The 21,576-nt window shown below is 42.8% G+C and overlaps 1 long non-coding RNA gene across 1 annotated transcript in view; it reads left to right on the top strand.

Moving 5' to 3' along the window:
* The window catches only part of LOC135976991 (uncharacterized), a 59,429-nt gene extending 38,950 nt beyond the window's left edge, over nt 1-20,479 (top strand). The window contains exons 2-3 of the long non-coding RNA XR_010594286.1: nt 16,346-16,429; nt 16,956-20,479. This is a non-coding gene — a long non-coding RNA (uncharacterized LOC135976991). The remainder of the gene's footprint in view (nt 1-16,345; nt 16,430-16,955) is intronic.
* Nucleotides 20,480-21,576: the final 1,097 nt, after the last annotated feature.

Raw genomic sequence — 21,576 nt, 5'->3', positions numbered from 1 at the left:
TGGGGCACTGATGTGGGTTTTTTGTTTTGTTGTTGTTGTTTCAAGAAATGCATGCTTGGTAGGCCCTTTGGATCCAAAAATGTTATATCCTACAGTTTAGATTAAAGGACTATTTAAACATAGCTTTTTAGAACTATAATCATTCCATGACCCTTTCCTCCCCTCTGGAGCACCTGTAAACTTTAAGTTTTAATATCTGGAGTTGTTCCCTAAATCATGTACTTGATTAAGAAGAAACTCAACTTTTCCCTCTGGTCTCATAATAGATTCAGTTGAGTCTGTGTCTTTTAAGTTACAACAGTGCCTCAGCTTCCTCTTCTAACCTACTTCAGCAGGAAGCTGATTTCGTCTCTAAATCGGAGCCGACAGTTCTGATAATCACTACTCCTGTTCTTTTCTGTATTGTGAGAATTTTAGGATATGTCATACAAAGTTACTTAAGCAATTTGTTTTAATGAACTTATTAAGCATACCATGTTGCTCATGCACTTGTTGAATTTCAGGATGGCTAAACTGAAGTACCGACTCAAAAAGTGTTAAATTTTAGTAATCAAAATAGAATATAAAGATAAATAATAAACAGAAATTAAAGATTATGACAGCATATCTAAAGTTTAGAATTTAATATAGGAGGTTTAAAATTTATTAAGAAATCATCAATTAAATCATAAATCTAAATCTTATCTCACAGTGAGAGTAAGTTCACTTCCCCTAACTAGCACAGAATTAGAGTATATGGGTCTAGTATCAATATGGAAGTATGAATCCCCAGCACAAGCCCTTATTTATTTGTGAGTCAATCTTTATATCAGTCAAAAGGGAAGACTGTCAGTGACAGTTCAACCAAAAGCAATTCAAAAGTTAAAAATTTAGAAATCTAAACAAATAACTTATTTACTGAAATGCCAATTCAGTTACAAGTACATCTTCTCAGATGAGTCCACACACACACACACACACACACACACACACACACACACACACACACACACACACACACACACCCCTCACACTAATTCCAAGTATGCACATAAGAGTCAATGTTGCTTAGCATTTCTCTTGCAATTCACTTGAAGGTGTAATCACAGATAACCACGGTCCTAATTTTAGTTCACTACAAGATGATCATAACCACACAGCAATGTAACCAATGGCAAATTCTTTAAGATTACAACTCATAATGCATTAATTCAAACTTCTTTCTCTTGTCTGAGATGCTGTCCATTTAATGTGACATCATGGATGATGATGTTTGAAAACTCTCTAGGCTGTAATTGCTGAAAGCACACACTCAGCCTTTCAGCTATATTTTCACTGCATGTAAGCAGTTTAAACGGGCACTGTGTTGAACTGGTGTAATGAATCCTCCAGTCTCAACACTCTCAACACTTACTGACTCACAATTGTTTCTAGATATCTAGGGTGAAAGGCTCAGATCAGGGGTGAAAGTAAGTCCAGTGACTTACCAGTACGCTGGGGCCAGCTCTGGCCCCCGGAAGGGGGTGAGGGGGCTAGGGTGGAAGGGGCATGGCTGAGGGAGTCCGAGCCAGCCCCAGCCCACCCTGTAAGGTAAGTGCCCCCCCCACCACCGGGGTAGCAGCAGCAACCCGGGCTCTGGGGGCTATTTAAAGGGCCCGGGGCTCCCCTGCTTCTACCGCGCCAGCCCTGTAAATAGCCGCAGGAGCCCTGGGAAAGCACCTGAGGAAAGGAGAGGGGAGGAGGTGAAGAAGTAGTTTGCCACTACCTTTATAACCTTTAGCCCAGTGTCAGGGTACTCACCCAGCATGCGGGAGACCACCTCTCAGGTGTGTCTCCTCACTACTGAACTACAGCATCAATCTCCCTATTTCTCTGGCCCAATTAATCTTTAATTCGTTTATACCAGTGGTTCTCAACTGCGGTCCACGTGACATCCTCAGGGCCATACAGGTAATATTGGATGCGGCTCACAATGGTAAATAGGTTGAGAAGTGGAACAGCACAACACGTGAGCTTGGGACGCCCACATCAGAATAGTCCATTGTCTAGTGGTCAGAACACTCATCTGAGAGGTGGGAGACCCCTCTTCAAATCCCTTCTCAGCAGGCAGAGTGAGGAATTGATCATGGTCTCCTACATCCTGGGTGAGTGCTCCAGGTTATAGGGGAGGCCTCTTTCTTCTGCTGCCATTGTGTGTGGAGTTAGCCATGCTCAGAGCTCACCTCCCAGATCAGGCCTCACTGGCAAAATAAGCAGGGCAACGCCTATCTGCACCTGATTTGAGGGTCGTGCAAGGGCTTATATGTGACAGAGACATCTGGGAACCTGCCTGAAATTGCAGTGTGCATGCCCAAAGGCAGAACCTTAGATGCCCGGTGAACTTTTACAACAAAGATTTTTAGGTACCTACAGGGATAGGCAGCAAATGAGTGGGGGATTGGATTACAGTAGCACCTAAATAGCCCCTTTAGGAATCTGGGCCAAACAGGTTAGTGAAACACAGGTGGATATCATACATTTTAAGTAATTCACGGGCTTTTTATTTTTTATGTGTATATACTCGCTGAGAAGAATCATAAAGGAATCATGAAGTGGCAATGCTATTCACTTTATGCGCGGACACTGGAGATACAGTTTATATACATATAATAAACTGCCCTTCCATTCCCCGTGGAGTCAATGGGGGATGATAATGGATCTGAATCGGACCCTAAAAAGAGACAACTGCAGTGGTACTGGAAATATGAGAAATATTTTCAAAAGCACCTAATTTTCATTTTCAAAAGTGATAGCTTGAACTGAATGGAAGTTTGTGTTTATCTCCAGCCATTGCAAACTGTCAAAATGAGCTGCTGAGTGCCAGGGCCAGCTCTAACTTTTTTTGCCGCCCCAGGCAAAAAAGTAGAGCGCCGCCCCGCCGTAACCTCCCCCCCTGAGCGCCATGCCGTCCAAACCCCCGCCCCTCCCCAGCGCCTCGCTGGGCCGCCCAGACCCCTGGAGCGCTGCGCCGGCCAAAACCTCGCCCCGCCCTCGAGTGCCTCGCTGGGCCGCCCAAACCCCTGGAGCACTGCGCCAGGCCCCACACACCCCAGCGCCGCCGAGGCACCCCTCCCCCCTCCAGTGCCACCAAAACACCCCCCGCGCTGCCCGGCCAAAACAAACAAAAAATCCCCTCAAGTGCCGCCCCGCCGAACAAAAAAAAAAAAAAAAAAAAAACAGCAAAAACACTGCGAGCGCCCCCCACCATGCCAACATTGGCTGCCCCTTCTAAGGTGCCGCTCCAAGCACATGCTTGGTTGGCTGGTGCCTGGAGCCGGCCCTGCTGAGTGCGCACCAGTTACATGTCATAAATAACAAACTTATGAGCCGAAGTACCTGACTCACTTTTGAAAATGGGATTTAGTCTCCTAAGTATTGTAAGCTCTTTTGAAAATGTTGTTTCCTTTAACCAAACTGCCCTTGAAAGAAACTCGGTGAATAGTTAGGCTTTGCGATGAGCCCTGAAGGTCAAGAAATTTAGGATCAGGAAGGGAAATGAACTCCAAACTCTCCGAGAACATTCTGCCCTTGTCCCCAGAATACACAAATATAGGATTGTTGGCTTGTGTCCCAGCAGATCTCAAATGCTGGAGTAGAACACAAGGAGAGAGGGAATCTTTATGACGGACAGCAGTCAAATAATAATGTGTTTCATGACTTAGACCCAACACTTGAACTGTACTCAGAAATGAACTGGAATCCAGGAAAATCTATAGAGAAGAATTTTAAAGCGCTCCAGGCAAGAAGCACTGCTGAGTAACTGGGCAGCTGTATACTGCACTGGGCCAGTTTTTGGGCCGCATTCTTCAATGGCACTATCCCCATTTAGACCAGTGAAGTCAATAGAGCTGTGCTCATTTACACCAGCTCTCGTCCTGGTCCTCGAATGGCTTTCAAGGGGAATGCCGTGTAGAACATATTGCAGTAATTCAGTGTGGAGGTAACAAAGGGGGGATGCATTACTGTGGGGAGGGCTGCATCAAAACTAAAGTTACAGTCTCCTAGCTACGTACAGGTGCTTTTGGCCATTGCAGCAAGCCAGACCTCCAGAAACGGCTGAGAATCCCGTGGGGCTTCTGTGTTACAAACTTTGAGTGAATTTGATTTTTTTTTATATTCATCAAAGGAACACCTATGATGTGCTAAATTACAACATGCATAATGGCAACTGTTGGAGATAAAAGTTGGGAAACTGAGTCACAAGTTCATTCAATTCAGGCTTAATCAAGGTGTGCCTTTATACAATTTCAGACAAATTTATTGTCACTCATACTGTCTGGACATACCTTTCTGCCAGACAAACCTGAACAAGATAGAATTGGTCAATGGGCCCAAGTTACCACATTTTGGGGCACCGGGAAGAAGTTCTATCTTCCATGATAGTTGTCGTCTTCTCTGATCCATTGATCTGGTCCTTCAGTCCCATTCTTCAGTTTCTGCTCCAGTTTTTCTCCCGTTTGGGTCCATGTTCACTTACATCTTTTGCACATGTTTACATTACAAACTACTTAGGGTACATCTACAGCGGGGAGTCGATTTAAGATACGCAAATTCAGCTACGTGAATAGCGTAGCTGAATTCGACGTATTGCAGCCGACTTACCCCGTTGTGAGGACGGCGGCAAAATCGACTTCTGCCGCTTTTTGTCGGCGGCACTTACTACCACCTCCGCTGGTGGAGTTAGAGCGCCGATTCAGGGATCGATTGTCGAGAGGTCGATTTCTACCCGCCGATTCAGGCGGGTAGTATAGACCAGACCTTAGTCTTTATCCTATTGGCTTTTAGCACATCAACCCTGTGGATTTCAGGTACCCTGGACATTATGCATGTGCAAGCTTCAATTATGCAACTTCTGTATTTTTCCTGCTGGCTTTACAATTTCTGGGTCATGTCATTTTATATCACCCTGCCTTGGGTCTTCCCAAAAAAAGAGCTTTTTATTTATCATGACATGTTTGTGTATCTTTTACTTACATTTTCCAACACAGCACGTTACCTTTGTTCTGTAACTAATCTGCTTAAAATGTTATTACTAATTCTGTATTTAAAAAAAAAAATTGGCAAAACCACACTAACTCCAGCAAGGACGTGGCCTATGTGTTATCTCATCTGAACCTATTCACTATGCATAATTACAAATCATTAAACAAATAGCTAACTAAGCTTTTAACATAACCATTCAGCAATCCTTCATTTTTATATTTCAGTTTTATATGCCAGTATATGTGTATTTTCCCTTTCTCCCCTTTAATCTATTAGAAGTGTGGGGGGTAGTTATGGAAAACATGATGATTCTTTAATGTCAGTATTTCTTATCTTATTTAAACACGGGGAGTGGTTTCATTCAAAGTCCAGATTTGTTTGTGAATCATTACAGAGAAACTTTATTATAAATTTTTCTGTGAATGCTTTTTGAAGAGGGTGTAAATTTTAAGGCGTTGATATTTAGTTGCTTTTAATGGTCCCCCAACAGCAACCAATGGGCCTGTAATTTTTTCCTTTTAAAAGGTGTTTCTCTACACAGAGAAGCTCTTCAAATCCGAGTTCTTTCCTCACAGCAGTTTTGCTGGGGAAAATAATTTATGGAAGGTGATGTCATTATGGAAGCAGACCGATTTTAGCATCAATCAGAATTTGTCAGATAAAGGATAACAGTAAAAATCTGCTTGAATAAATCAGAGTTCAGAAGACCTTTAAAAAGGTTAATGTAAATGGCAGGCAACCATTTAGTATTTTTATTTTGTTTATAAAGATTAAAGGATTTATTGCCTCTCAGAAATGGAGCCGCATTGCCCTTGGAAAGAATCTTGTTAGAAAAACCGACACCTGCATAAGGGTGTACAGGGTACAGAATGAAATATATCAAAATAACTCTACTATGCAACAAATCTCTAAACTTGAATGACTGTGAGAGTTTAATCTTTTCAGACCTCTAAATAAAACACATCAGTAATAGCCATATTTATACGACAAAGAAAATAATGATCATTTATTTTTATTAAATTAATGGCATCCAAAGCTGAAAATAACATTTTCTCCATCAGTGGTCTCTCAAAACACAGTCTCATTACAATATTGAAACATGCAGAAAGAGGGCTCAAAGGTTTAAATTAGACCCTGAATTTATGGACGATGGACTTGATGAACTTGATAGAGGTGCTGTATGTACCAGTATTATGGCTGGAAATGCTTTCTGTAAAATTTCACAAGAAACCTTTTGGCTAAAGTATTCTGTATGGTTTTAGAGTGTTGTCTCTTACTTCAAGCCTTACTCTGATAATGGAGGACAGCTGGGACACTTGAACTGACAGTCCCTATCTTTGCATATTTGGAGTCCTGGCATTCTCGGCTGAGAGGATGGGGATGACCTTCAAGTCTTGAATCTTCTTCCGCTTTGGTCCAGCAGTCTGAATTACAAAACCTCTCTGTTCACTTAGGCTTTTTTCTCAGTGGATGGTCCGAGTGGGGTTGGATATTTTGGTTTGGTAGTGGAATTTTGCTGTTTATGTTGGTTAACATTGATTAGCTGACAACTCTTCCATGGTAGGTGGTGTATTTTATTGTAAATGTGCCTAGGTCTGTTGACAGGAGCATCTTAGTAAATAAATAAATAAATGGCCCTTGTCTGAGTCACTGGCAACTCTGCAGTTGTCTTTTATGTACTAGACACTTTATTAATTCTTTTTAAGTGTATACCATCTTTCTTTAAGGGAAAATGACCATTAGAGCATCTGAAATAAAACTGGAAGCCTTTAAAGTGGCAAAGTTACTACACACCAGAGTCCTAGCTGGCTTGACTTTGTCACTTAGAAACAAAATATAGATTCTGCACTGTCACTTTGAAAATAAGATAAAGCCAGCAATACTCAGTATACTCAGTGTCATTTCTCATAGGGAACACTTGATCCAATTTAAACTAATACCATATAAGCTAAAGCGATAAACAGAAGAAAAGCTGTTGGGACATAAAAGAATAAATCTGACAGGCTTCTTTTTGGGGGCTACTGGGTGAGAGGACTTAACCCAAGAAATTGACTGCATCGGATATAATTTGGCAATATTACTGCCTAACACTAATCTTATTAACCATGTGTTCCAGGAATATAGGAACACGGTTCAAAATTTCTCATATAACTTGGATACAATGAAAACTGCCATCGTGCAAATCTTCTCTCTGCTTGAGATGGGGGGAGGAGAGGAATCCTAAATTCTAATTTAAACAATATTTATAGGAATTAACTTTATGATATGGAAGGATCCGGATGTCTTTTCAAATGAATTATTAAATTATCACTCAGATTTTTTTTTTAATCTCCATGCTAGTATTTGGCAGGCTGGCAGGATCCTCATTTAGAAATATTTAGGGACCTGAAATGACAAATAAATAAATCAAAGATGCATCAGGATCCTGATGATAAGACCAGTATCTGGTGGTGGTTGTAAAGTTTTTGTAAAAATGTTTACCAAGTAGATTGGAGAGTGAACTAAGTTGGTTTATTTAACAAGGCTTTTGTCTACACTTGAAATGCTGCTGTAGCTGAACCACTGTAGTGCTTCAATGTAAACATTACCTACACCGATGGAAGGGGTTTTCTCGTCAGCGTAGGTTATCCAATCAACCTAGCATCCACCTCTCAGGAAGGTGAAGAATTCTTCTGTTGACATAGTGCTATCTGCACTGGGGGTTAGGTCAGCTTAACTACGTCACTCAGTGATGTGATTTTTTTTTTCCACACCCCTGAGTGATTTAGTTAAGCCGACTTAATTTTCGTGCATAGACCATGCCTCGGTCAGCACAGATTTATCTCAGGCTGCTACGTCAGTTTTCTTCTGCTGTGATCATTTGATCACTTAGAATTCTGGGCATGAATACCCAGGACGTGTCTCGCTTTCATCTGTTCCTGTCTCTGGTGGAAGTTAGTGTAGTGATGCAACTTACTTTCTCAGAGATAGACTACATAGATATACACAGATCATAGAGAATATACTTAACATGCCCATTGCTGTAGTATTAGCTCAGAGACCCAACTGTCCTAGAGTTATCTTGCCAGTAGATACTTGCATTAGTATTTTTTATGTGGGACCATACCAGAAAAGAAGAGGAACTATTCAGACAATGCAGAGCAGCCGTGACCTGTGCTGCTCACTAATTACGGTGTGGTATAGGCAGTCAAGGGGAGAGAGCTGAGGAAACTAGTACATCCATTGCACATTCATACTCCTTGTCATATTACATAAGTGTGTCTCTGGATGAGTACAGGGAAAATTTATTTTCTCTTCACGAACACCCAAAATAGGATGGAGTGTAAAATGACCAATATTGTTGCAATAATTGTAAAGTCCCATTATAATAGGGGACAAATGCAAATCATAAGTAATAGTGATAAGTTCTTGCCAGACTGAGATGGGTAGTTCAAAAACTCTTCCTTAACTTGGTCCAGGTTTCCCCATCTGGGGCTTTTATCATCATTTGAATTATTTTCAAAATGAAACTGGGAAAAAGTGAGCAGGCTAGCCCATATGCTGGAGATGGAGATGAATATTTGACTCCCTGAGACTTAAATTTGCTGACTTTGAATCCTCTTACCTGGCAATGCTCAGTGTTAACTTAAAGGAAGCAAGATATATTTGCCCTCATACCCGGGGCGGCTCTATGTATTTTGCTGCCCCAAGCATGGCAGTCAGGCAGCCTTTGGCGGCATGCCTGCGGGGGTCCGCCGGTCTCACACCTTCGGCGTACTCGCCGCCGAATTGCCACTGAAACCGCGGGACCAGCGGACCTCCCTCAGGCATGCCGCTGAAGTCAGTCTGACTGCTGCCCTCGTGGTGACTGGCAGGCCGCCCCCTGCGGCTTGCCACCCCAGGCACGCGCTTGGTGCATTGGTGTCTGGAGCTGCCCCTGCTCATACCACCCAGCGTACCTGAGGCATCCACCAGTAGCTTCCTAATATGTTTCCAGGGCCAAATTCTTTGATGATATAAATGGGTGCAGCTCCTTTGACATCAGAGGAGTCTTGTCCATTTACACCAGTAGAGAATTTGTCCTCTGGTTGAGGTTCATTTCTATATGTATTCTGTCCAGGTTTGATTCTATAGCTACTATAGTCAATAGTGTACTCATTATATAGCTTTTTGCAACAGAAAGCTGCCTTCAAGGTCAGGTGATATTTCTAGGGATGTATTAGAGTTTGGCAGGCTAAAAGTTTTACTGGTAGGAGCTAGCTGGAAGGATGGGGATAGAGAAAGGGAAGAAAGCTGGCAGGCTGGAAGATAGGATAGGGGAACAGGTGGGAGTTCTGACAATAGGGAGATGGAGGGAGACTGGGATGGAAATAGGCACTTTGAGATTTGTCATATGAATGATGCTGCTGTTATGTCAAATTCTGTTTGGCCACAGTTTCAGTTCTACTTTCCCAGATTAGGATGGAACTGATGAAATCTCTGTTTACCAGGCACAAAGACAGAGATGAAAATACCAATGTATTTCTCAATTATTTTTTTCAATGTTGCTATCACAGCAGCAAATAGTATCTTTTGGTTTTGGGGGGGAAATGAAGACAATTTTTCTCTTGTAAAGAGTGTCTGCAACATATGATGGACTGTGGAAAGCTTGAAGAAACTGCCTAGGCAGTTAGTAGATGAAGTTTGTATCTATATGTATTCTGCCCAGTAAATTAGGCAAAGTATACTTACTTTGCAGTATAATAACTGTTTTGACTATGTAAATTGTCTTCTGAACAGATATAAAGCAAAAGAGAAAATAAAACACTCAATAGATTGAGACATTGCAACACCAGTATGAATTGACAATTAGCTATTTTATTGTGATTTGATATACGTAAAATAGACCCAAATATTTATAGACTTTTTTTTTTTAGTAAATAAAATGTTCCCACTTGTCCTTACATTAAATGAAGTCTTTATGTGGATTGGCTCTCTTCTTTATTATTTTTTATTTCATACAATTAGATTAGAACAAGACTATTGTTATGATACAAATGAATTCTAAAAGATAGCCAGCATCTTGGGTTGCACTGTTGTAAAATGACCACAGTGCTATAGTTATGTACCTGCAGTGTCCAGCACGTCATTGGCTAATTAGAAAGGGGGAAAACATTACTCCCTTAAGCCATAACCACTCTTAATACATGCTGTGATGCATCCTCCAAGATGGACAAATAGAATATTAAAGATTAATTTATTTAGGTTTTAAGATTCTAGAAGCAGGGACCCTGCTATTTGTATTGCTCAGATTACATTTTGTACAGCTCTTCATAGGTTTGTAGTACTACACTTTTTTAGGGGTAGGGTCAGTAGTAACTGCTACACTTAATGGTTTCCATTCTAATGCTTTGCTTTCTATTTTTTCATAACTTGCTGAAATTTTCCATGTTTGGTTTCCACAGGAAGGCGAGTATTGGATATATTTGTTGGCGATTGATTTTTTTTTTTGGAGGGGGGGGGGATTTTAAGCAAAATTATCAAGATGTTCTTGAATAGAAGAAGAGTGAAATATATCTTTTGCCCATTATATAAAAAAGAAGAGAAAATTCTTGCAACCTTTCATTTGCTCTTCATTAAACTCTATGACTAAAACAGAGGACGTTTGGTCAGGGGAGAAAGTCTTTACTGAGTTTTTTAGAGAAAGCTGGTTTTGATTAGACTGAGTTATGAGCCTTTGAAATTTGCATAGTGAGCATGCAGATTACAATTTCTTATTAGGCTTGTAAAGTGTGCAAGTAAGGAAGAATGTGTTATGCATGAGGACGAGGTTAATTTAGTCAACACCCTGTTTGTTACACAGCTATGTGTTTGGTCTCATTATGGAATGATGGTAACTACACCACAGCTAAGGATGAAACTGAAATTCTATTAAAAGCCCAATTTTGCCTCTCCCATCAAAAATCCACAAAAAGCTATAGCTACTTGAAAATTGATCTGGGGCAGATGTAGAATTTCTACCAGATTTTAATTGAATTAGAGAAGGCGTTTCTGAATTATGATGATGCCCTAAATCTAGAGGGGTACACCAGTCTTCTTTTCTGCCATTTTGAAGCAATAAAATAGAAAGAGAAAGGGAAATGAAACCAATTTAATTGAGTGATCCATCTGGGATCTATTGCCCAGGACCAAGTTTTAATTGGTCAGTCTACTTCCAAGTTACTCAGCTCTGAATGATGAATACCATGATGGCACATTACCTTTGGTTAGCTGCATCAGGATCTCCAGAGTCAATGTCAAGGGGCAGCTAGAATTGCATGGGGCTTGGGTTTGAGGGAAGAGAAGTTCTTCATTCCCTTGGTGGTCCTGCTGGTGAGCCAGATGGAAAGAATGTCTCCTAGGTATTTTGCCCCCTTTCTCTCTGCTCTCCCCCAGTCTCCCACCATCCCCACTGCCCAGAGGAGATCTGCAGAAAGGGAGTTCTATTCCTGTAGACCTTAGGAGATCCATGGGTGGGTAGAAACGAGAGAGAACTGGGGGTAAGGAGGAAAGGGTGCATTTCCCTTAATTGTGGACATCCTGAAGCCTACAGAAGAGGAGACTCCATAGTGAGCCTTATGAGACTCACTGGTCCCCTTTGTGAGTCTAGGGATGCTCATCAAGGTTAACACCACAGGAGCCTTAGGTTCATTTCGGGCCCGCACCACTTAAGCCCTAAGAGGTTCATTGGGAGCCAACCCCACATGAGTCTAAGTGGGTATGTTAGTCCTGATGAGCTCATTTTTTGCTTGTTAATGGGGGGTGGCAAGGCTATTTGGGATAAGTGGGGATGAGGAGACAATTAATGCTGTGGGGGGAGCCTTGAAAAGCCTACAAAGACTTATGGGAGGTTCCATATTGAGCCTCCCAAGCTCATGGGACAGGAACAGCTGCCAACCAGTTGCTCATAAGAAGCATAGGGGTTGAAGGTGTAGCTTGAAGAGGTCCCAGAAGAGCCTCTGGCAGCTGTGGAGGAGGGGGTCCATGACTCTCCTAATACACACAGGGGATTAGGGATCTGAATGAGCCACCTAAAAGCTTTCAGGGGTTGGAGGTTTAGGATCTGCCTGATGAAGTGCATAAACTTCCTGGTGGGGGAGGGTAAACTCTGAAACTTGTCAAGGGGATGAAGAGTTCTCAGCCATGTGTGAGTGATCAGGGATTGTAGGAGACAGATTCCTCGCTCTCTCTGGCTCCCTGCATTGATAGAGAGGGAGATTTATTCTTGTCCCGTGCCCATTTTGGTGACTCCCAAGCCTCCTGCCAGCCACATCTGCAGGCTTTGGGAGCAGAGTTCCAGATTGACTGACATTATGAAGTCAACAGGAAGTGAAGCCACACTCTTGTGTGAATGGAGCACTGACCCTAAGAAGCTGAAAGGGCTTGCCAGAGTGAGATTTCCTTCCTGCAGATCTTGGGTGTTCTGCAGCATCAGGACTTCCTTTCCCAGATAGGTGGCTAGTCGGAGACTTCATGGCTAGTAGAAAAAGAGGCATGCCCAGCAGAGCTCCTAATGTCTGCTAGATTGTATACCTCCTAGAGCTTCAAGAATAAGAGCTTCCTCTCCATCTGTCCTGAGGGCTTACTTTCATTTTTTAAAGGAAATTCCTATGTACATTTTTAAGATGAATCTGAAGCTGTAGGTATGTGTCTGTTTTTGAGTGCATGTTATCCTTCAAGAATATTAGACTTAAAATGCAAATTCCAAATGTTAGAAACCCTGAAAATTCAGAGTTTCAATTGCACAAGATGCAGAATCACATGAAAATTACTATAATTTTAACCCTGCCTCAGTAAAGACAACAGATACCAAAACTCATACTAGTTCATACAGGTTAAAACCAGCACAACATTACACTAAACAATTATCAGGCAGTACAAGTCAAGTGGTGGTAATGATGCAGGAGGAATTAGGATCCCAGTGAAGGTGCTGTAAATATTGTACTTAAAAATACATTCTCTCTCTAATTCACTTTCCGTATACACATCAAAAATACCAGCTTTATATATTCTGTCACTGGGCAGATAGGGAAAACCACTTTCAAATTCAAAGCAGGCATATGGTCTGCTCCCTTTCATGAGTTAAAAGTTCAAATGCAGAATTATTGTGTATTCTTAATTAGCAAATTACATAAAATTAAATACTGTATTTTCTTATGGTGTCATACATTATTCAAGCCATTTTCAAAACAAGGTTTGCATGCATAAATGCATCGTAAAGTCATGTGTCAAGATTGAAAGAATGGCACTGTAATCTTTTTTTCTCTCAGTACATGTTGAAAACTACTGATGTCCACAGTCATAAGCTCTAGACTTCATTCTGCTAGTAATTCTCATCAAAACATAATGGCAAATCACCTTGCAGGTTGGATATTCATAAATAAAAGTTGTACATTTGGTCCATAAATCAATTCAGTATTTTTCTCCATTACTTAAAGATGTCCAACATACCACACATTTTCATAAGCTGATCTGTTAAAAATAACAGTAAGCAATACTTTTAAAGCCAATCTAAGGATTCTGTAGTGGCACAACTGTATGCACGGCAGAGTAAAGGGTGGTGGGGATTGTTTTAGTAGGACTGTGAATTGGTTTTGAAGTACAACTTTACTGATGGCTTTCTGACATTTAAATTCTCAAATTCATGAGAAAAATGTCCTTTCAACCTAAATTTCGCCTTAACAGCTAGTTTTGTATGGATTTATTCCACATATTGTCCTCTGTCCACAAAACATCCTCTGTAACTCTCTCTAATTCTGGAGCATAAAATGTTATGTACACTGTATAAAATAAAGTTCGGTGTGGTCAAAGATAAACAAGTAAGGCAGCTAGTCCCAGGTTCAAAGGAGCATTTTGGGCTCCAAACCTCCACTGATTTCAGTGAAAGTACAGAGCCTAAATATCTTTGTGGATCTGGACCTTAAATATTGCAAGGAAGCAGAGTGAGGGAATATAAGGGACACTGAATTACATGGTATTTTTGGGGAGTACCAATCAGTGAGGAATCACGAACTGAGGAATCTTGTCTACTCGAGTTTATCGAGCAAGGGGGTATGCTGAAGAGTTGAATTTAAATTTTTAAAAACAGTGGATGGCTCCTCATATTGCTGTCTCTCAGAAGCACTGTCTTTTCTTCACAGCTTCCACCCCTCAGCAGTTACCATCACTCTTCCAATTCTGTTCTTCCTCACTCTAGTCTCCTGACCATCCTGTGCTTGCGGCCGCTTTAAATTAGTTAGTAATATTTTAATCAGTTGGTTCAGCTGTTTTTCTCTGAAAATATATCAAATTCTACAGTGGAGTAATTAGTAGTAGCTATATTCCTACTCCATAATCATGAAGACATGAAGAGATTATATCCTTTAGCAGCTGTTAAATGAAGGGAAAGGAATCTTATTTGCTTCTCATTTCTGAAGCTTATCAGTTTCAGAACATCGCATGTTATTTCAAAATTCATACATTCTGTATGTTTTGGTGATCCCTCGGCATGACACCAAAACAGGGAGAAGGCTGTCGTCTGTAGGAGAGCAATAAAACCTTTTAAAAAAAAAAAAGGGGGGGGGGGTAAATCAAATTTAATAAATGTATCTCTTCCATAATGTATCCTTTCTTTGTTCACCCTATCTGTTTGTAATTGATCAAGTTTCCCCTTCTCCTTCATTTAACTTACAACATAACCAATGCTTTGTGAAACTTTTTTGGTTCCCTCTATCTAGCATTCAGTTTCTTCTTTCACTTCATTTTTCTCTTGTCCTCTCTGGAAGCAGATCACAGCAACATTAAGCTCCCAAGTGTTGTCTTTAATTTTTTTGGCGATGTATGTCTGAGCTGAAGTGAAGGGGAAGAAAGTGTCAAGGCTGATGTGTAACCTGACAGCCACTTTCCTCCATAATTCCTCCCAGAAACTAGAGTAGTAGCAAAAGGATAACTTGTAATCCAAAGAGCTTTATGATTGTGTCCCTGGATGGGAGAAATTGCCCATCAAGCTCCCATTCTGAATCAGTTTATCTAAAACCTCACTTCAGAATGTATCCCAGGAAATTGCTGTCCCCTGCCATTCATCCTAGAGATTGGTCTTGCTTGTATAGATAACCATCTATCTGTGCAGCTCCATATGCTGAATGATTTTTAGCCACTAGCAACAAGATCTGCTCTGAGCTATCTCCTTCCCCACCAAATATGGAGCTTGCCTGTTTGGCTTTTCTATCGCTCCAATGGTGAAATGGCCGTATTAGTTCAAAGTGCACTATGGTACTTTTAGTGCATGGTAGTAGGGTCTGCCTGGCTAGTTACTGGGTGGCTGTAGAGACAAACCTCAAGCTATCCAGGTGTCTGAAAGGCATGGTATTTTTTTATATTCAACATATTATGAACAGTCCATCATACTTCATGGATTCTACTAGATGCATGCTTTGAAACCCATGACTTAAGAGCCTTTGTTTTTGTATATTTCATGATTTTTGGAGACCTTTTCTAGCTAGCTACTGGCACTAGCAAATAATATGACACATTCCATTGCACATCCCAAACCAAAGACAGCTTTGATCATTTTTAGGATGGATTATTGGAAAGTAAATTCTTGTTTGTTTTGGAGTTATATATCATTAGTGTCCACTATTTATCTGTGAATTTTGCTTCTTCATTGCCCATGCAGCTTTCTCTTGCCTTTTCTATGCATACCTACTATTTGCCTGTGACACTTTCCATTTTTAACTGGATACATTTTTTTCTTACTAAATCTGAAACACACTTGAGTTCTTGGTGTACTTCCTTCTGTTTGTTACATGTAAATAGAGATGGCCTCAAGCTACAAGGTTCCTGAGCTTGATTCTCCTTTCACTTATACCAGTGTAAATAAGAAGCAACTTCACTGAAATCAGTTGAGTTACCCCAGTGTAAAAGCAGTGGCAGTGAGAGGAGAATTAGGCCCTTTGTGTGAGTCTGGACTTCCTCAAAGTTATGAAAACCTTTGATACAAACACCTTATCTAAGAGAGCTATGGTCTGTGCCCTCCATTACTGTAGTATCTGAGCGCCTCACAACTCCCCAGGGAAGTAGAGAAATTCTATCATCCCCATTTTTATAGATGGAGAACTGAGAAATAAAGTGATTTGCCCAAAGTCATGCAAGAAGTCTGAGGCACAGCAGAGATCTGAACCTTGGTCTCCTGAGTTGCAGGCTAGTGCCCTAACTGCTGGACCATTCTTTCTCTCATTTATGTCTGTCCCGTGTCTAGGTATAATAGTCCAAACATTTGATTTCTGCCATAGAAGAATAGTGAAAGATTGTCATTGTGTAGCACCAAAGGAGTGACTAATGTTGTTCACTTTTTTATTGTATTATTCAGCTACACGCCATGAATGGAATATCACACCTCAAGAGTGCTTTAAGTACTCTGTAAGATGTATGCTTATTGTGCTTTCTATAGAAGGTAAACTGCAAAATATCTTAATTACATAATATTCCTTGTTGTTTAAACATAATTAATTATAAATATTCTGCTTATGAGTTAGGTTTTGCTCCTATTCACATTTCAATTAATGTGAAAAACAGGATTAAATAGGATAAGAATAGAATTTTATTTGACATAGGGCCTTTTATATTCAAGGTATCTCAAAGTGCTTTATGGAGTATGCTTTCATTAGATTATGTTGTTATACAGCACTCACGTTACTAGGGAGGTTTCTATGATTGCTTCATAGGTACTTGAGAGTTTGTCTGGTGAGCTAAAAAAGAAGAGCATTTTCAAACAAACCTACGATGCTGAAAATGAGCTGCAGAGGGAATTGTCACTTGTCCTCCATTAATCAACGTATTGTTGTTAAACCACAAAAAATATATTAGGCTATATTTTAAGGAACTAACTTAAATCCACAAGGGAAGAAAAGATAGAGTGCAGGTAGATGCTTAAGATGACACTTCACAGTTTTACTAATCCTACTGTGTCTGTATTTCAGAGGTTGATGACCTACACATCATGTGTGCCTTATCACTAAACTGAGGCCAAACAGCATGGGTTAAGGATGGAGTGCCAGCCAAGATCTTAGCCATCAGTCTGAATATCTTATTGCTTCTTTGGGACATTAGCTCAGATTGTTAATTGCTTTGGGCCCTCTTCTGCCATCTTTATTCATTCAGAGTAGTACCTAACTTGGCAAGAAGTTCCAATGAAATCAGTGGGGCTATTGGCAGAGTAATGTATTAATCAAAGCAAGTAAGGGTGACAGAATATAGTCCTTTGGCATAGTCTGTGGATGAAATTGTATAGTAAAATATTATGATATCCCTTAAAGTTGTGTATCGATAATGGCTTTGTATACAAATTTGAATAATAGATTGAGAAAATAGTAGCTACTGATAATGCTGCCTCACTCCCTCCAGGTGTAGCATACTCACAAACCTGTCATGTGCTGCTTGCTGGTAAATAGAGGCTGCTGGCTAGTAGTGACAAAGACAACATTGATATTCTATCACTAATGACAACCTAACTATCTGTGTGAGTGAGCAAAATTCTATTTATTGCATTGAACCGTGGTCAGGACTGAGAGTCAGATGGTACTATAGTAGTGGTGATGTTATAAGCCATTATTTACCAGTATAGACAGTTACTATTTTGATTTCTTGGGTAAATATGAAAGAATTGCAAAGACACGTATTGTGTACATAACTCATATATGAAGAAGTGTCATTAAGTATCCTTTGCCTCATATGGCCATAATGGTCTCTCAAACAAATACAATCGAAGTCAATTATTTTTAAAACTTACTTTAATTTACTCAGTAAGGGTTCTTTTGAAGCCATTCCAGTCTGAGTCTTTAGAACAGTCTTTATATTAGAAATACTGCCAGACCCCGAACTGTAATACCGCTAGTGGGTCCCACTACAATAACCTATTTTCATTTACAAAGGAAAGAATTAGGTCTTGGGGAAATCATTGCTGGAGTAGAGAAAAGGCGAGGCAGATATAAAAGCAAGAAATTGTGCTTTAAGAGATAATAGAGAAAATAATCAATAGGGTCTGGTTGGTTGGGTGCCTAGTTCCAGTACTTTGGTACTAATAGTTCATTACAGCCAAAAAATGACATTAAAAGAATGCTGGTGGGGCGCGGGGGAAATACTATGTGATCATGAAATCAAAGAGTATCAGAATGCAGGGGGCCAAATTAAAGTCTCACGGGTAACCTTAATTCTGGTATTGCCTAACTTTTTTATGTAACTGCCTATGTTTTTACAAAAGCAAATAAAAAAATGTGGAACTACAGTGACCCCCCTGCATGGGTCACTAACTGGGTAGATATATTTTGACCCACAGCACAGACCTTTGCCATTTGAGCGGACAGAACGACGGATAGTACTAGAAGGCTGTTATCCTGTGTGGACCAGCCACTAGAGGGGGAAGAGACATATATTACCAGTGGGTTTCACAGCTATTTGCTAGCAGCAGAGGAATGTAAAGACTCAAGAATCCTGGGTTCAGCTCCAAATTATGGAGGGAACTGTGTTCTATGGTCAGGGCCGGCTCTAGGATTTTTGCCGCCCAAAGCAAAAACAATTTTGGCCGCCCCCTCCCCCTTATTTAATTACCTCACCCCCGGCCCCGCCTCAACTCCGCGCCTTCCCCAAATCCCCAGCCCTGCCTCCTCCCCCCAGGCTCTCAAGCCTAGGAGGGAGGGAGGGGGAGAAGCGGCGCCGCAGCCACTCGAAGTCTCCCCCTCCCTCCCAGGTTTGAGAGCCTGGGAGGGAGGGGGAGACTCCGAGTGGCCGCGGCGCGGGCGCCGCTTCTCCCCCCCCTCCCAGGCTCTCAAGCCTGGGACAGAAGGGGAGCAGCGGCGCGCGAAACGGCCGCTCGGGATCTCCCGCTCCCTCCCAGGTTTGAGAGCCTGGGAGGGAGGGGGAGACCCCGAGCCGCTGCGGCGCGCGAAACAGCTGATTCCCCCGCCGCTGCTCCCCCTCCCTCCCAGGTTTGAGAGCCTGGGAGGGAGGGCGAGTAGCGCGCGTGAATCAGCTGTTTCGCACGCCGTGGCAGCAGCAGCGGAGGTGAGCTAGGGCGGCCGGGGCACATTTTTAGGGGCGGCATTCTGACGCCGGCCATGCCGCCCCTAAAAATGTGCCGCCCCAAGCACCAGCTTGTTTTGCTGGTGCCTAGAGCCGGCCCTGTCTGTGGTTGTAAATTCTTCTGCCTCAGTTTGTTTATGTCTCTATTACCCCCCAACCCTGAGGCCTAGCCTCTGTCATCTTCCCCTGAGCCCCAAAACTCCTCCTTCTGTCCGCCCTCCTCATGTTCCAACTTCCCCCTCTGCTCCTGTCACTGTCTGCTCTTCCACTTCTTTACCCCCACCTCCAACCTCCTGACCTTGCTGTTCCCACGCCCTCCCCCCCCAGGCTTTTGCCAGTTCTCACTCTCTACTCCTGTACTCCCTTTCTCCATCCTTGAGCTTAGGGTTGCCAGGTGTCCACTTCTCAACTGAAACACCCAGTTGAAAAGGGACCCTGGTGACTCCAGTCAACACAAATGACTGGAACGCTAAAAGTCCGGTTGGTCTCAGTGGGGCCGACAGGATACATGCCCAGCTCTGCCTGGCTCCCAGGAAGCAGCCAGCATGTCCCTCCAGCTCCTAGGTGGGGAGGAGGAAAGGGGGGCTCCACACACTGCCCCCGTCCTGAGCGCCAGCTCCGCAGCTCCCATTGGCTGGGAACCGCGGTCAATGGGAGCTGTGGCGGCGGTGCCTGCGCACAAGCACAGCACATGGAGCCCCCGGCCGCCATTCTACCTAGGAGCCGGAGGGACATGTTGCCACTTCCCAGGAGTCGCCTGAGTTCAGTGCCACCTAGAGTCCACACCCCAAACCCCCCTCCCGTGCCCCAATCCCCTGCCCCAGCTTGGTACCCTCTCCCGCACTCTGAACATCTTGGATCCAGCTCGGATCCCCCTCCTTCACCCCAAACCCCTCATCCCCAGCCCCACCCCAGAGCCTGCACCCCTAGCCAGAGCCCTCACCTCCTTCTTCACCACAACTCCCTGCTCCAGCCTGGAACCCCCTCCTGCACCTGAAACTCTTGGCCCCAGCCTGGAGCTCCCTCCTGCACCCCAAACCCCTCATCCCCAGCTCTGAGCTCACGTCAGCAGCTGGAGCCCTCACCCCCTCCTGCATCCAAACTTCCTGCCGCAGCCCAGTGAAAATGAGCAAGTGAGTGAGGGTTGGGGAGAGGGAGGAGGTGGAGTGAGTGGGGGAGGGTATCAAAGAAGGGATGGGGCCTCATGGAAGGGGAATGGCAGGGGAAGGGTGTTCCGGGCAATTAGAAAATTGGCAACCCTACTCAAGCTCCTGTCCCACTCCTATCCTTCCATCCCATTTCTGCTCCTATCCCTCCTCCCCAATTCCTACCCCAGCTGCCTCCTTCTGCTTCTCTTTCCCTTCTGCTTCTCTCCCTTCCTCCATCACTCCTTACCCCTCCTGTATTTGAGTCAGGCTTCTTTCTCTTTCTCCTCCGCTTTGTCTGGGTACCACAGCAGAGGCAGAATTGAGAATACAGAAGAGACTGTCTCTCTACTTTCAGTTCCTGTGTCTGTCTCCCATCAGCCCGGAGGAACAATTGCAAAAAAAGACCTGTCTGTTCTTCAAGACACAGGATAAACCATGTTCATTCGCTGTCTGGAGATGACATTGCAAATGCACAGTACAGTCATCACCTAGGAGCTGTGAAAGGATGAAATATGCTCAGTGCAGATGGAATTCTTTGGAGAATTTAGTTGACAAATGCTCTAAGTCTCTACTGAGCACATGCAAACTGAGATTTTCAGAGGCATATGACTTGGCCACATTTGCTTGCTTTTTCACTGGAATAGAAAAAAGGCACATTCCCGACACCAAGGTGGCCACCCCACAACATGCCAAATATCAAGACTCTGCTCCAAAGCAGGTAGATCAGGGGTCGGCAACGTTTGGCCCGTGGCTCGCCAGGGTAAGCACGGGCGAGCGATGTGGCGCAGGTGAGCGATGTGCTGGCCGCGGCTTCTCACCGCCCCCATTGGCCCGGGACGGCGAACCACGGCCAGTGGGGGCCGCGATCAGCCGAACCTGCCACGTCAGCAGGTAAATAAAACTGGCCTGGCCCGCCAGGGTGCTTACCCTGGCGAGCCGAGTGCCAAACGTTGCCGACCCCTGATGTAGATACTGGAACTTCTCAACAAAACGGTAAGATGTTTTGTTTTTTTTTTAACATGGGCAGTGCATATTTTCCCTAAGATCATTCTAGGAAACAACTTGTTTGGCCAAACTTTTTCCCCCAAAAATTCATCCTGAGGCTGTCAGATGTCATGGAAAACTTCAGACCAAATAGATAAATTTTGTTAGCGTTACAATCAACAGAAAAGAGGGTATTATAATGGAAAGTGTTAGGCAGACTTAGTTACAGATGTAACTACCAGTTATGCCTAAAATTGAGATGTGGATGGTGAAAACATATTGTTTTCTTAATATAGAGCCAAATTCTGACCTGGGATGCACATGTTGTATCTCCATATCTCCCATTGAATATTTTGTGCTCATCCAAGGGTGGAATTTGGCTGCTAGAGCA

Source organism: Chrysemys picta, chromosome 1, assembly GCF_011386835.1.
Source record: "Chrysemys picta bellii isolate R12L10 chromosome 1, ASM1138683v2, whole genome shotgun sequence".
Classification (NCBI taxonomy): domain Eukaryota; kingdom Metazoa; phylum Chordata; order Testudines; family Emydidae; genus Chrysemys; species Chrysemys picta.
Note: the sequence above shows the minus strand (reverse complement) of the source record. Positions and strands in the feature narration are given on the sequence as shown.